Genomic DNA, 13,060 nt, shown 5'->3' on the forward strand with positions numbered 1-13,060 from the left:
CGCTCCCGCACCTCATAGGAAATGATACCGCCATCGACTTAACTTTGTTAAAGAAAACCCACCCAGGCCATATCAGGACATTACTAAAGAAGTATCAAAATGTTGTAACCACTATCATCTTTAATAGCGAATTCCTTCCATATGATATTGGCAGACTGGCCCACACCTTCAGTTTGGTAGCAAGTTCTTGTAAATAAACCTTGTGGTTATCAGTATATAAAGGGCCTCATTGCGACTTTGGCGGTAACCCTTAAATCCGGCGGTTGCGCTATTACCACCGGATTTAAAGGTCCGCCAAATCAGGACTTCGGCAGATTTCGCCCCAGCTCTTGGCTGGAGGGAAATCCGCCGAAAATTCACGCTATCACTGCCAGCGGGAAATCCGCCGGCGGTAAGAGCGCAAATTTTCCCCATTGAGCCCATTCAGGAATGCCCCATTCCCCATTCAATGAGGAATTACATTAGCGCCAAACTCGTGATCCGGCGCTATTAGCGCCGGGGAGTTCGGCGGTAGGGCCAATACCGCCGGCGTTACACCAAAGTCGTGATCAAGCCCAAAGTCTGTCGCGCCTCAGATATTATGGGCCTCATTACACGGTAGGCGGTGGACCAAGGTGCTATTAGCACCTTGGTCCATGCCGGTAAAATACTGGCACCGCCTTGGAGGAGAGGGGAATTACCGTCCTATTCCAAGGTTGGCGGGGCGGTAATTCCCCCTTCCCCATTGCCCTTCCCCATTCCCATTTTTGCCCCATAGGGCATAATGGGAATGGGGAAGGTGCCAATTACGGTACTGCAAATTGCGGTACCGTAATTAGCTCCCTGGTCCCTTTGCGGGTTGGTTTTTAACGCCTGCTAAAAAGCAGGCGTTAAAGTACCAACCCGCAAAGGGACCTCGTAGTAAGGCGGTAAGGGTTAAAGGTCACTGGTACCATTACCAGTGACCGTTAACCCTTACCGCCTTCCATGTAATGAGGCCCTATCACTCTGAAATATCTAAAATGGAGAGGGACCCATCAAAACCCCAGGAGGTCAGTAGGTTGTGTCGTAGCAGTCATGAGAGGGAACAATTCTGATTTAGAACAATGTATTTTGTAGCCAGAGTATTGTGTACGTTTATATATCCCGTTCATAACTGGGCCTTTTCCTCAGGGTTATGGATGTACAATAACGCATCATCAGCATACAATGAGATCACCTGAGGTGGTACAGTCATCCTGATTCTTCTGTGTCCATGATCATTTCTTATCGGAGCCGCGAGCGGCTCAATCGTGAGCATAAACAGAGGAGAGCGCGTTGCTCTGCTCAATCTAAGCAGTTCATATATAGTATTATTAGTACACACTCTGGCCACAGGGCTAGCTCGCCATAATTTAACACACTGAACAAAATAATGGCCAAATCTAAAGCAACCAAGCTCTTGAAATAAGTATCGCCATGACACTGAATCAAAGGTCTTCTCAGTGTCGAGGGTGCTGCAACTGCCCAGGGGGCCAATCTGTGATATGACGCAAAAAAGCCTCCGTAGGTGCAGTGCAGTGGATCTGTGGGGGAGGAATCCAGACTGATCTGGATGTACCAGCCCCTACATGTGTGGGAGAAGACAGGTAGCCAATATCTTGACAAACTTGCATCTGAATTAATTAAGGACAACAGTCGGTATGAGGCCACATCATGGGCCGGTATGGTTTCAATAATACTGTGATTATTGCTTCTTGAAGGGATGGTGGAAGACTACCAGACTCCAGTGACTCTTTACACACCTGGAGAAATCTAGGCGCCAGGGTCTGTTGATTTTCTTTATACAGTTCTATTCCCTACCCATCGGATCCTGTTGCCTTTCCCGATGCCAGTGACACCAAAGCTGCAGTTAGCTCTTCAACTGGCACAGGGTGCTCAAAGCAAGGCAGTACTCCTCCGACAGTTCTGGTAACCTGACATCATTCAAATACTGAACTTCTGGTTCAATATCAGAATTGGCATACAATTGTGAGTAGTATGCATGAAATATAGCACTAAGTTCAGGCTCCATTGTCAGGGTTCTGCAATAATGCCCCCGAATCAAAGTGATGGGGTGTCTGCTTATCCCAGCCCTGGCTATTTTGGCCAGCATTCTGCCCGGCTTGTCATCTTCCCCATACCTTCTGGCAATGATTGGCTTGGACATATGCAGTACTTCAAGATCTGCTAGTTCCTGACATCTCATAAAATTACCCTTGATCAATCCCAGCAAGGCCGGACATTGTGTTCTACCATGTTCCTCCTGCAGTTCTCTCAAGTGTTCCTCAACCTCTTTTAGTTCATCCCCAATACCCCTGAGTGTTCCAGACGACACAGAGAGGAGCACCCCTCTCACCCACACCTTGAATGCTTCCCATACCATTGAGTGTCCTTGTACCGACCCCTCATTGGTTTAACAAAATTCTATTATTTTACTGGGTAGTCTTTCCGCCACATCAGCATCTCTCAACATAGATGGAGCCATCCTCCACAATGGATGCGGGCACCACCAGAGACATCCCGACTGAAGAGTGATCGGACAGAATACAAGGGTATATCTTACATAACTTTACTTTCAGCATCCAATCAGTGTCAAGCATCCACAAAACTATCCTAGAGCCAATTATTGACTGACGAATAGAAAGTATACTTCTAGTAGTAGGATTCATATTGCACCATATGATATTTATAACGTACTTAATACCCAGAGGTTTCTAAGCACGGACCCAGGGATCGAACCTGTGTTGCTCCGTGTCGTCTTGCTTTCAAGGCGAGCATGTTGCCCCTGAGCTATCCTCCCGAGTTACATGCATCAGACAATGGGTAATATAACAACATTGCTAAATTGTCTGCGCCACCCTGGTCAGTAACCGGGGGCAAGGGGGAAAATCCAATGATCTATCCACCCTGACATCCAGGATTATATTGAAACCCCCCCAGATTAATGGGGCCTCCACAGCCCCCAACAGTATGTCTAGATTTTGTGGGTAAAACTCTGGGTCATCAATATTAGGCCTTTGAGTATTGACTAATGCTACAAGAGTGCCAGCAACAGCTCCCCCACACTATGACGAACCGACCTAGTGAGCCTAGACAACTGTCAGTAACCCGAAACCCCAGAGAATGGTGAAGAGTAATAACACCTCTCGTTTGCAAGGAGTAATCTGTGTAGTACCTGAAGGGGCCCCATTTACACGCAAAGCCTTCATGGACCCACCTTAGGACATGCTTTTCATGGAGCTTTAGTATCTTTGGGTCGTGTCTTTCCCATAAGCAAGAATCTTCAGGACCTTAATGGGGTGAAGTCCCGGTACATTCCATGTTAATAGCGTAACAGGTGATCGCGCCCACTTGACCCGCCACCCACCATATACATGTGTATTCACAAGTGGCACCAGTAATCACATCTGTTTTGTGTGCAACTAATATGTGTTAAATATTTTGACTTTTTACCCCCCCCCCTCCATCTCTTTATCCCAAGACCTCACCAACCACCCCAATCTGACAGTGTAACGCGTATCCTGAACCCCTTGGAACTCTAGGGGGCACAATGCGAACAGCAACTTAACATTGGGTTCCAGCTCCATCTGGTTTAGAGTCAACTCAGGAAACCTAGCAGGGCACAGCAATGAATAATCAAGACAATCAATTTTAAGTACAGTGTCCAACACTCGTCGCCCAAGGATACTTGTGCCGTCGACAATAGTCAATCTTTATTCCCAGCCTTCGGGCCACAGCTTCCTGGGATCGGAACTGGTCGCTCAATGTATGTCGCAGCTTCTTCAGGAGATTCAAAGAAGTGTGTCCCTCCTCCACGTTGAATATGCAGTTTAGCCGGGAACATTGTCAGACATTTGACGGGGCTCACACATTCTCCTGGCCACCCAGACCCTAGCAGAAAAGTCTGGATAAATGTGTTCTTTGCTTGATTCTGTTAGGTTAGATTGTCATGCCAAATCACTTTCACATACAAGATCCCCCCCAGCACCTTTTGCTGGACTTGTGGAATCGTTTTCTATCTTCCCTAGTGAGTGGGAAACCTTTCCCCCACATTCCCTTTCTTTTACTCTTTTTATGGGTGTGATTTTTCTAACTCTCCATAGTTTATTTTTGAATCTATACCTTCCTATAACTGTTTGGGCATCTGCATTTTATTATTGCAGCACACTGCACTTTATGTGTAGTGTTGCCCCTTGGGCTTCCCGTTTTATTTTCTCTGTACTTACCTTGCAGAACACATGTTCTCAAGGGTAGGGAGGATTTTCCTCCCCTGTACATTTTATAATGTGAGACCAGCACACCTGCCTTATGTGGAGTGCCGGGGAGATACCTGGTATCTTGCTCATGTAACATTTCTGTTACAGTTAGTGACAAGCTTACTATTATGGCTGGTGGCAGTAGACATACTTCACTGACCTTTGTGCAAGTTTTACTTGCAGGCTGTCATTAAAGATGCAGTAATGCACAGAAGGGTCACGGTAGCTTTGTTCTTTTTTTTTGCCATTTCTAGTGTTCTTGCCCTTTCTTGGTCCTTCTGCCATCCTGGGTGGGGGAGGTCCTGGTTGCACTTTTGCCATTTTTTATATATTATTTTTAGATTGGTTTATTACAAACCTTTCACCATATTTGAATGATCTAATATCATTACAACTTTCCATATCACAAATGTAAAAAGAAATTGAAGTGGATATTTCCATCCAAAATTGCAAACGTCTAAATATCAGAGGCTTTTGTTCTCCCATTATCAAAGCAGTCGACCGCTCATCCGCGAGGAGAGACATTGCATCTGATGGCAGCATATCCCAGTATTTATTTCTTAAGGGGGATAAGGCCCCACAGTCCAGTAAAAGGTGGTCTAAAGATTCTTGACAAGAGGAATCATCACAGAAACAGCAGGAACTTGAGAGACCGTTCAATTGTTTCTGATGTGCCAACACCTGCCTGGCGGGTAGAAGGTTTAGCCTCAGTCGAAGGAAAAGATCTCTAAACTCTGCACAAGGACATTTCTTTAAATAAGTAGGAAGTGTGTTCAAGGCTCGACTCTCAACTGGACAATTCATTGAAAGTTTGTATCTTGCTTCAGTCTCGTGTGTTTCGATCCAGTGATTCCATTGGATTTGTTTCTTGATTAGAGTAGGATTGAATTTCAAGATTTCTAATGAGCATCCAAGGACATCCAACCATTCAATACATCTAGATTTCCAGCCTTTAAATAGTACATTTTGGCAGGTAAACTGGATTGATCTCAAAATATCCATTGGAGGAAGACGATCTTCTACAATATAGCAACAAAAAAATAAAACAGTCTGTGAAGGATGTGACCCACCAGAACCTTATGGGTGCCAGTTAAGTGAGGATCCAATTCACAGTACCATTCAAACAAAAGCCAACACAAACCCAAAGCACAGCAGCATCTAGAGCAATACAAGGAGCAGGCAGACAACGGGTTGGCCAATATTCAAGGGTACTAAAAAGCGAGGTTATTCGACAGAAGGTGAGGACCACGTGTCCTATTTATACAGGGAGCTAGAGGAAGCAGTTATAGTTTGAGCCACAAGGTGAGCAAAACACATGTGGTATCCAATGACGGAGTGCTCAGATGGTTAAACTGGAGTAACAAGAGATAATGAGTTGAGTGGACAAAGGCAACAGTGAAATATACCAAGTGAAAAGGTAAAGACACACACAGTTTAGGAGAAACAAGAGTGGGGACGCAGGAACAAGCAAAGGAGTCCAGGGTTCGAAATTGCTCTGAGCTAGGTCCTTCTACACTTGAAGAGTCTGGGGATCTTAAAACCAAGTTAGCAGGAGCCTATTTTGACTCCCCAGGGCCACTGAGGCCTTACAACCAAACATATGTGATATTTACTGAGTATATGAGAATGTATTGAGCTTTTGTTAGGCACTTATACAACTCAATCGTTTTCAAAGCGCCACCCGAAAAAGAATTAGGACATGTCTAAGACTCATTTAAATATAATGGATCAAACACAATGAGTAAAAGGTTAAAGTGCACCTCATGTGGACGTTAGATTTTCAGTGTGCTGCGTACTCGCTCATGGTTCCCCAGGAATAGTTCCAGTTTACTGGGTGATATCTGGTTCGGGCTGCTGTTCATTGAATCTTAATTTCAAACAAAGGAGTCTCGCATTGAAATGGCAAACAACGCAGAAGCACTTGGAGTTTGTCATGGAGCGTAGAACCTCGTCGCCAGAATCTGTTTAATGTTAAACCATTGCTCAGATTCCAAAACCTTATCGCTTCTGCGTCAGTTGGCCAACATGACGCTCCAACGGTAAGCACTTACTCAGACAGGATTAAACATATATTTTTCCCAGTCCCACAAGTGCCAGGGGAAATATCATGGCTCTGAACTGGTTTGATTCTGACTTGGGAAGGTTTCTTGGAAAAACAATAAATATAATAGCAGGTAAGCCAAGCCTGCTACAAGTGTCAATCTACTTAGGAGGTAAACATTTTTGCAAAGAGGATATGGCTGGAATTGTAATGGAAATGGTCTGGGGCCAATTTCGGGTCCAGCACTGGCTGCTAATTGCTTGATCCATTCTCATATCTATAAATGTATGTCCACAAAAAGTATCTGTGTCCAACAATTGATTAAAAAATGAGGCTTCAGTATTTTAAAGATGTCAGCAAGAGTATGGCACATTCACGATATGATATATGATGTGGCATTTATAGCACGCCTGTACACAAGTGTTTCAAGGTGCAACAAGACAAGGAGGAGGAGACAACGGGAGGACAAAATAATGATCTTACTAGGCCTTGTGTCAATCAGATTGTGCAAGTCGGGGAATAGGAAAGTGGAAAAGTGCCAGAGGACAGGGGGTGCAGTTAACTTCCAAGTGCGGCCAGCAGGTGGCTCATAAGTGCAGAGAGAAGGGACTGTAGGGTTGCAGATACAGACCCGTAAGCGCTGGGGAGCCCGGATGTAGTGCGAGGGCATCTGGACATGCAGGAGCCTGGGCACGAGTTCAGAGGGTGACCAGTGCATGGAGCAGTTGGGTCCATCAACAGGGGAGAGGAAGAGAGAAAGCAAAAAGTGACGTTTCATGGTGATTTTGGGTCGCCAGCTGTTGCTTCTCTGTGCCCCCAGTGAGATGAGGCCTGAATCCTAGCAAGAACAAAAAGAACTAAGGTTTCATTGGTGAAGGAGAAGGGTAAACCTCCTAAGAAGGGACGGAGCATGTGGAAGAAAAGGCTTGAAAAAAAGGTTCCTTAGAGGACAGAGCCTCTCAGAGTAAGTACTTGGACGAGGAAGCGGGAGGTTGTTAACTTGTTGGCTGGAGACGGACTCAAACAATAGGCAGAAGACGCATTACCTCCACTCTTCCTCGTCCCAATACTTACTTGATGAGGCCCGGACCTTCTATTTCTTTTCTTCCATATAACTCCTCTCCTTAATCCCCCGCTTCTAGTTTAATTCTTCCTGCCTCAGGCAGGTTGACTCTTCTGGGTGCGGGCGCCTCAGAGGTCTGTTTGCTGGCCCCCTGATAGGGCTGTGAAGCGGGCTTCGGTCCCCTGAGGGTGTGGCATGCTCCTGGTTCCCCTGCTGGGCTTGGAGCTTCTCCTGGTCTTTTGCAGGGCGTTTTGGCCGGCGTGTGATGCGTCACCACCTAGGGTCCTATCTTCCCGCCCTTGTACTTATGAGGGCCTTCCCCCTTTGGATCTCCCTCTTGTTTTGAAGTTCCTTCAGGGGCTCCCCGTGAGCCCATGTCGGATATTGATATCAAGCACCTTATGCTGAAGACTGCTTTCCTGATTGCCCATCGGGGGAGGGGGGACTCTGTTGGGTCATCCCATTTTCTTGAGCATTCTACTGGTTTTGAAGTGTGGTCCAAAGTTTCTACCTAAGGTTGTGTCTTGGTTTCACACTTCTGGTTCTCCCTGCGTTTTTCCAGGATCTGCAGATGTCAGACATGGTTGCTTGGCATACCATTAATGTGGCGCGGCAGTTCTAGAATATTTGGCTCGGCCTGCCCCTTTCCAGCAGTCTGATAGTCTCTTGGTTACTTTTGGCCCCACCGGTGCGGGGCAGAAGGCCTCTGTGGTTTGCATTAGCCAGTGGATTCGTACTGTTGTCTCCAATAGCTAATGTGGCTTCTGGCCTGCTGTGCCTAACCACGCTCTACAGATTTGTAGGGATGCCACCTGGGCGGATCAGAGCACCTTTGTCAACCACTATCGGTTGAATGTCTCCCACTACTAGGATGGTTCCTTCAGTGTTGGTGTTTTGTCTGTTGGGATGTGATTTTGGGTGTCATTAAAGATGTACTTTTAAGTTGTTTGACTTTCTGTTTATGTGTCTCATTGGAACCTCGCCCCGGTGCTACTATGGCATGCCTCATGAAGTAAGTACTGGGATGAGGAAGAGCGGAGATAATGCTCCCATTACTTACTGGTAATCTTCATTACTCCTAGTACTCTTCCTCATCACAGTACTGATGACCCTCCCTACAGGAGTGTGGCAGGGGAGGGCTCATGAAGTACTGGGATGAGGAAGAGCGGAGGTAATGCTCTGATTACTTACTGGTAATCTTCATTACTCCTAGTGCTCTTCCTCATCACAGTACTGATGACCCTCCGTGCATCCCTTCAGGAGTGTGGCAGGGGAGGGCTCATGAAGTACTGGGACGAGGAAGAGCGGAGGTAATTCTCTGATTACTTACTGGTAATCTTCATTACACCTAGTATTCTTCCTCATCACAGTACTGATGACCCTCCGTGCATCCCTACAGGAGTGTGGCAGGAGAGGGCTCATGAAGTACTGGGACGAGGAAGAGCGGAGATAATGCTCCCATTACTCACTGGTAATCTTCATTACTCCTAGTACTCTTCCTCATCACAGTACCCTCCCTACAGGAGTGTGGCAGGGAAGGGCTCATGAAGTACTGGGACGAGGAAGAGTGGGACTAGGAGTACAGCCGATTCCCGGTAAGTAATCAGAGCATTAGGCCTGTGGTGGAGGCACAGGTGGGGGAGAGACTTTATAAGAGCGTGAGAAGTTAGAGGTAAGCGGCGGGAGGGATTGGGATGGGCAGAGCACTCCTTGTACAGGATGCTAGCGAGGGGAATCTGAACCATCTCACCGTCAGAGGCCCAGCGGCGTCGCGGCAGAAGATCCTCGGGCAGCAGCGAGAGCACAGCTCCTGCTCCCCTCGATGCGGCTCTCACACTGCGGGGCGCGCGGGCACCCGGTAACTGCGCATGCGCAGTGACACAGTGTCTCCGTACAGCGCCGGCGGCCAATGACAAACTCCTCAATGCGCATGCCCACGCGCCACGGCAGCGAGGTACCACCCCAATGCGCATGCCCATGCGCCACGGCAGGTTAAATAAAATCCTAATACGCATGCCCACACGCCCCGTCAAAGAATAGGACCCCGATGCGCATGCCCGCATGCCCCTCACGAGAAATGTGACCCCAATGCGCATGCCCACACGCCCGCGAAACAATTTCACCCCAATGCGCATGCCCACACGTTCGGCAAACCCATCACCCCAATGCGCATGCCCACACGTTCGGCAAGCTCATCTACCCCGATGCGCATGCCCACACGCTCCGGTGGTGAAACATCCTGATACGCATGACCACACGCTCGCAGTGAAATATCGCCCTAATGCGCATGCGCACAGGCGCTCGCGGCTGAAGGGGCACTCACACAGCACAATTGACCCCAGTAACAGTCATAACGGAGATCCTTCACCGTATCCCGGTGTCAAATGTTACACAACACCGACATTCTGCGGACGTGTTCTCTGTTACGTGACAGTTCATCAAATTGTCAGATCGTGTACACATGTCATCACGTACGTCATCAATATATCTTCCAACCTTGACCTGCCAAAAGGGCACGTGTTTTAAGGGCCTTCTCCGGGCTTTCCGGCCCTTGTGGCAACTCTGTCCACAACCCCGTGATTGGCTACAGACAGACCAACAGTAGCCAATCACATCGCGGTATTCATGGGCAGAGTTAAAGCCTAAAGCCCCTCCTGGGCTTGTGCAACACACAAGAAGTGGCCTGTGACACCTGGATGCTATAATGAGCCCGGGGCTTCTGCTTCAGCTCAGGCACTTAATTACCACTGCAGTGTTATGTTGGCAGGGGTGTACCAGGGGCCCTGTTGCCGAGGTCGCGGCACAAAGAAAGGACGCACACACGGAGGCTTACAGGAAGCTTCTTTATTCTTCCTTCAACATTCGATAACTGGCGCCCTACGCGCCTTTCCCACAAACCCCCACTTCCCCGCTCCCACGTCACACCAACACTCCGCCTCCCCAACGGAGGGGGCCATGTGCCTTTAACTTGTGGAGTGCTGGGCAACACTACCCCCGAACATTATATCCTGACATCAGCTCAACATTCCTCAACAAGTCTCATTGGTTTCTTGATCACTCGTCGGGGCCTCTCATCTTGAGCTGTCTCCTCTAGGACAAATGGATTGTTCACTCCCTGTCTCGTCCCTCCCGGATCCCCGACCGGAGGGGTCCACAGGTCATCTCTCTGCATGGGAGGTTCTGGGGAGACAGACCTCCTTGGCTCTTCCGAGCCCTCTCTCTTGATGTAATGTCTAAATTGTTGACAGTTCCTGGTGACGGCTCTATTTTGATCTTCAGCCGTCACCATAGTACCTTTTACTGCGACTACCCTCATGGGACTTGGGGCAAACCGCGGATCTGTCTTCCTGGTTATTGGTTGTTGTACAAGGACGTCGTCTCCTACCTGGAAGTCTTTTGTTTCAGCGTGGCGCCTCGCATCAGTGTCACGTCTTGCCTTCTCCTTTGCTTCAGCGTCACGTTGGAGAGTGTCAGTGTCAAGCGGTTCTTCACTTGACGGGTTGCGTGGGATGCGGGTTCGCACCTCATAGCGAAACATAAGTTCAGCAGGAGTCTTATTCGTCACTTCATGCGGGGTATTCCTGTACGCTCTCAGGAGGCGGCACAGTGCTTGATGCGGGTGGACTGCCTCCACCTTGGCTCTTTGTATCGCTTTCTTGATGGAGGCCATGAAGCGTTCCGCCATTCCATTCGCTTGCGGGTGTCGAGGGGTTATCTTCATGTGCTTGAAACCCAAATGCATCGCTAGTTCTCCAAACTCGTGCCCGCAGAATGGTGGTCCATTGTCAGACTTGATGGTTTTGGGAACCCCCCACTCGCTGAATACTTCCTCTAGCACTTCTGCCACCTGGGGAAACGCCGTGGTGGAGACCGATTTGACTATGGGGAACCTTGAATGTTCATCTATTAGCAGCAGGAGGTAGTCGCCAGTTTCGGTCGGTCCGTAGAAGTCCACGGCTACTCGTTCCCAGGGGCGATCTGGTATCTGTGTGTGTTGCAGCGGGGGTGGACGTTCCATTGAGGCGGTGCACTGGCACGCATGGCAGTTTTTCACCCATTCATCAACCGCCACATCTAGGAAGGGAAACCAGACGTAGCATCTCAACTGTTTCTTGGTGTTCTCCGCACCTCGGTGACCTTCGTGGGCCGTGCGGACCACCTCGTTTCGTAGTGTGGCGGGAATAACAATCCTGCAGCCTCGTAGAAGGATGTTGTTGTCCTTCACAGCCAGTTCACCCTGCACTCTGGCCAGTCTCGCGATTTCCAGTTTGTTGACGCCCGGATGGGCTAGCATTGCCCTGTGATGGTCTTTCCATTTGTTGTTTAAAGTCAAACTGATTGCAAGGGCTGTCGTCGGGTCGGCGGCAGATGCGGCGGCCACCCTTTCGAGAGACAACGCCGGTGGTAACGATCGATCTGCAATATATTGCACATAGGCCACATCTCCTTTCCGCGTCAGCGGGGGCCCCACAGGGTGTCGTGACAGATAATCGGCTGGGTTCAGCTCACCTCCGGGGCGATGGATGATGTCGTAGTTGTACTCTTGAAGCCGGATGCCCCACCTCTCAATCCTTGGTGGCATCTTGGTGTGCGGGTTCCCGAACAGGGATAGGAGTGCCTGGTGGTCGGTAATCAGCGTGAACTTCTTCCCGATGAGGAAATTGTGGAAGTGTTCACATGCCCATACTGCGGCCAAACTCTCCTTCTCGGCTTGCGAATAAGCCAGCTCCGGCGTGGATAGCGCTCTGCTCGCATAAGCGACCACATGTCTCGGGTTGATGTCCGCCCCACTGGTTTGAGCAAGTATGGCCCCGAGGCCGACTGGGCTTGCGTCCACCACCACCTCGGTGTGCCACGCAGGGTTGAAGTAGGCCAGACGGTGAGCCTCCGTGAGGGCCTGCTTGATGGCAGTGAATGCTTGCTGGCATGCGGGAGACCACTCGAACACTGTCTCCTTCTGCAGAAGCCTCCTCAACGGGTCGGTGAGGGAGGCGAAATGGGGAATGTATCTCGCGCAGTACCCCGCCATGCCAAGGAAGGACCGGACGTCTGCAACCTGCAGCGGTTTGCCAAGGCCAGTGATTGTGGCAACTTTGTCAGGATCTGGCATCATCCCTTCCCCGGAGAAGATGTGGCCGAAAAATTTAAGTTTCGTTTTGCTGAATCTGCACTTGGAGATGTTGAGCGTGAGACCAGCAGCTTGAAGGGCTTCACACGTGGCGTGCAACGCTGTGTCGTGGGACTCCTTGGAGGCGCCGAATACAAGTATATCGTCGCTGTAATTCAGAGCGCCCTTAACGGGTCTGATAATTTGACGTATGGCTTCCTGAAAAATCTCCGCAGCGGACGAGATACCGAAATTCAGTCTGCGGTACCGGAATAGGCCATCATGTGTCGCAAATGTTGTGATGACTCGAGAGTCAGGGTGTAGCTCCAGCTGATGACAGCCCTGAACCAGGTCGAGCTTGGAAAACATCTGGGCGTTGTTCAACTGCACAATCATGTCTTCTATGCATGGCCCCGGGTGCCTCTCCCGCTGGATAGCCGTGTTGGCCACCCTCATGTCCACACATAGACGTATTTTTCCACCTTCTTTGGGTATGACCACCAGGGGGGAGACCCATGGGGTTGGGCCCGTTGCTGGCTCAATGATGCCGTCGGAGAGTAATTGCTGGAGAGCCTCGGACACTGCCTCTTGGA

The 13,060-nt window shown here is 49.2% G+C and overlaps 1 protein-coding gene across 3 annotated transcripts in view; it reads right to left on the minus strand.

Moving 5' to 3' along the window:
* LOC138564428 (zinc finger protein 135-like) overlaps window positions 1–9,217 on the minus strand; it is a 121,431-nt gene extending 112,214 nt beyond the window's left edge. For all 3 annotated transcript variants that reach the window (XR_011300398.1, XR_011300392.1, XM_069642909.1), the window contains exon 1: window positions 9,111–9,217. The gene's annotated coding sequence lies outside the window, so the exon portion shown is untranslated. The remainder of the gene's footprint in view (window positions 1–9,110) is intronic.
* Between the last annotated feature and the right edge of the window lie 3,843 nt (window positions 9,218–13,060).

The sequence above is a fragment of the Ambystoma mexicanum genome, chromosome 1p, assembly GCF_040938575.1.
Source record: "Ambystoma mexicanum isolate Mex_15411 chromosome 1p, UKY_AmexF1_1, whole genome shotgun sequence".
NCBI lineage: Eukaryota > Metazoa > Chordata > Amphibia > Caudata > Ambystomatidae > Ambystoma > Ambystoma mexicanum.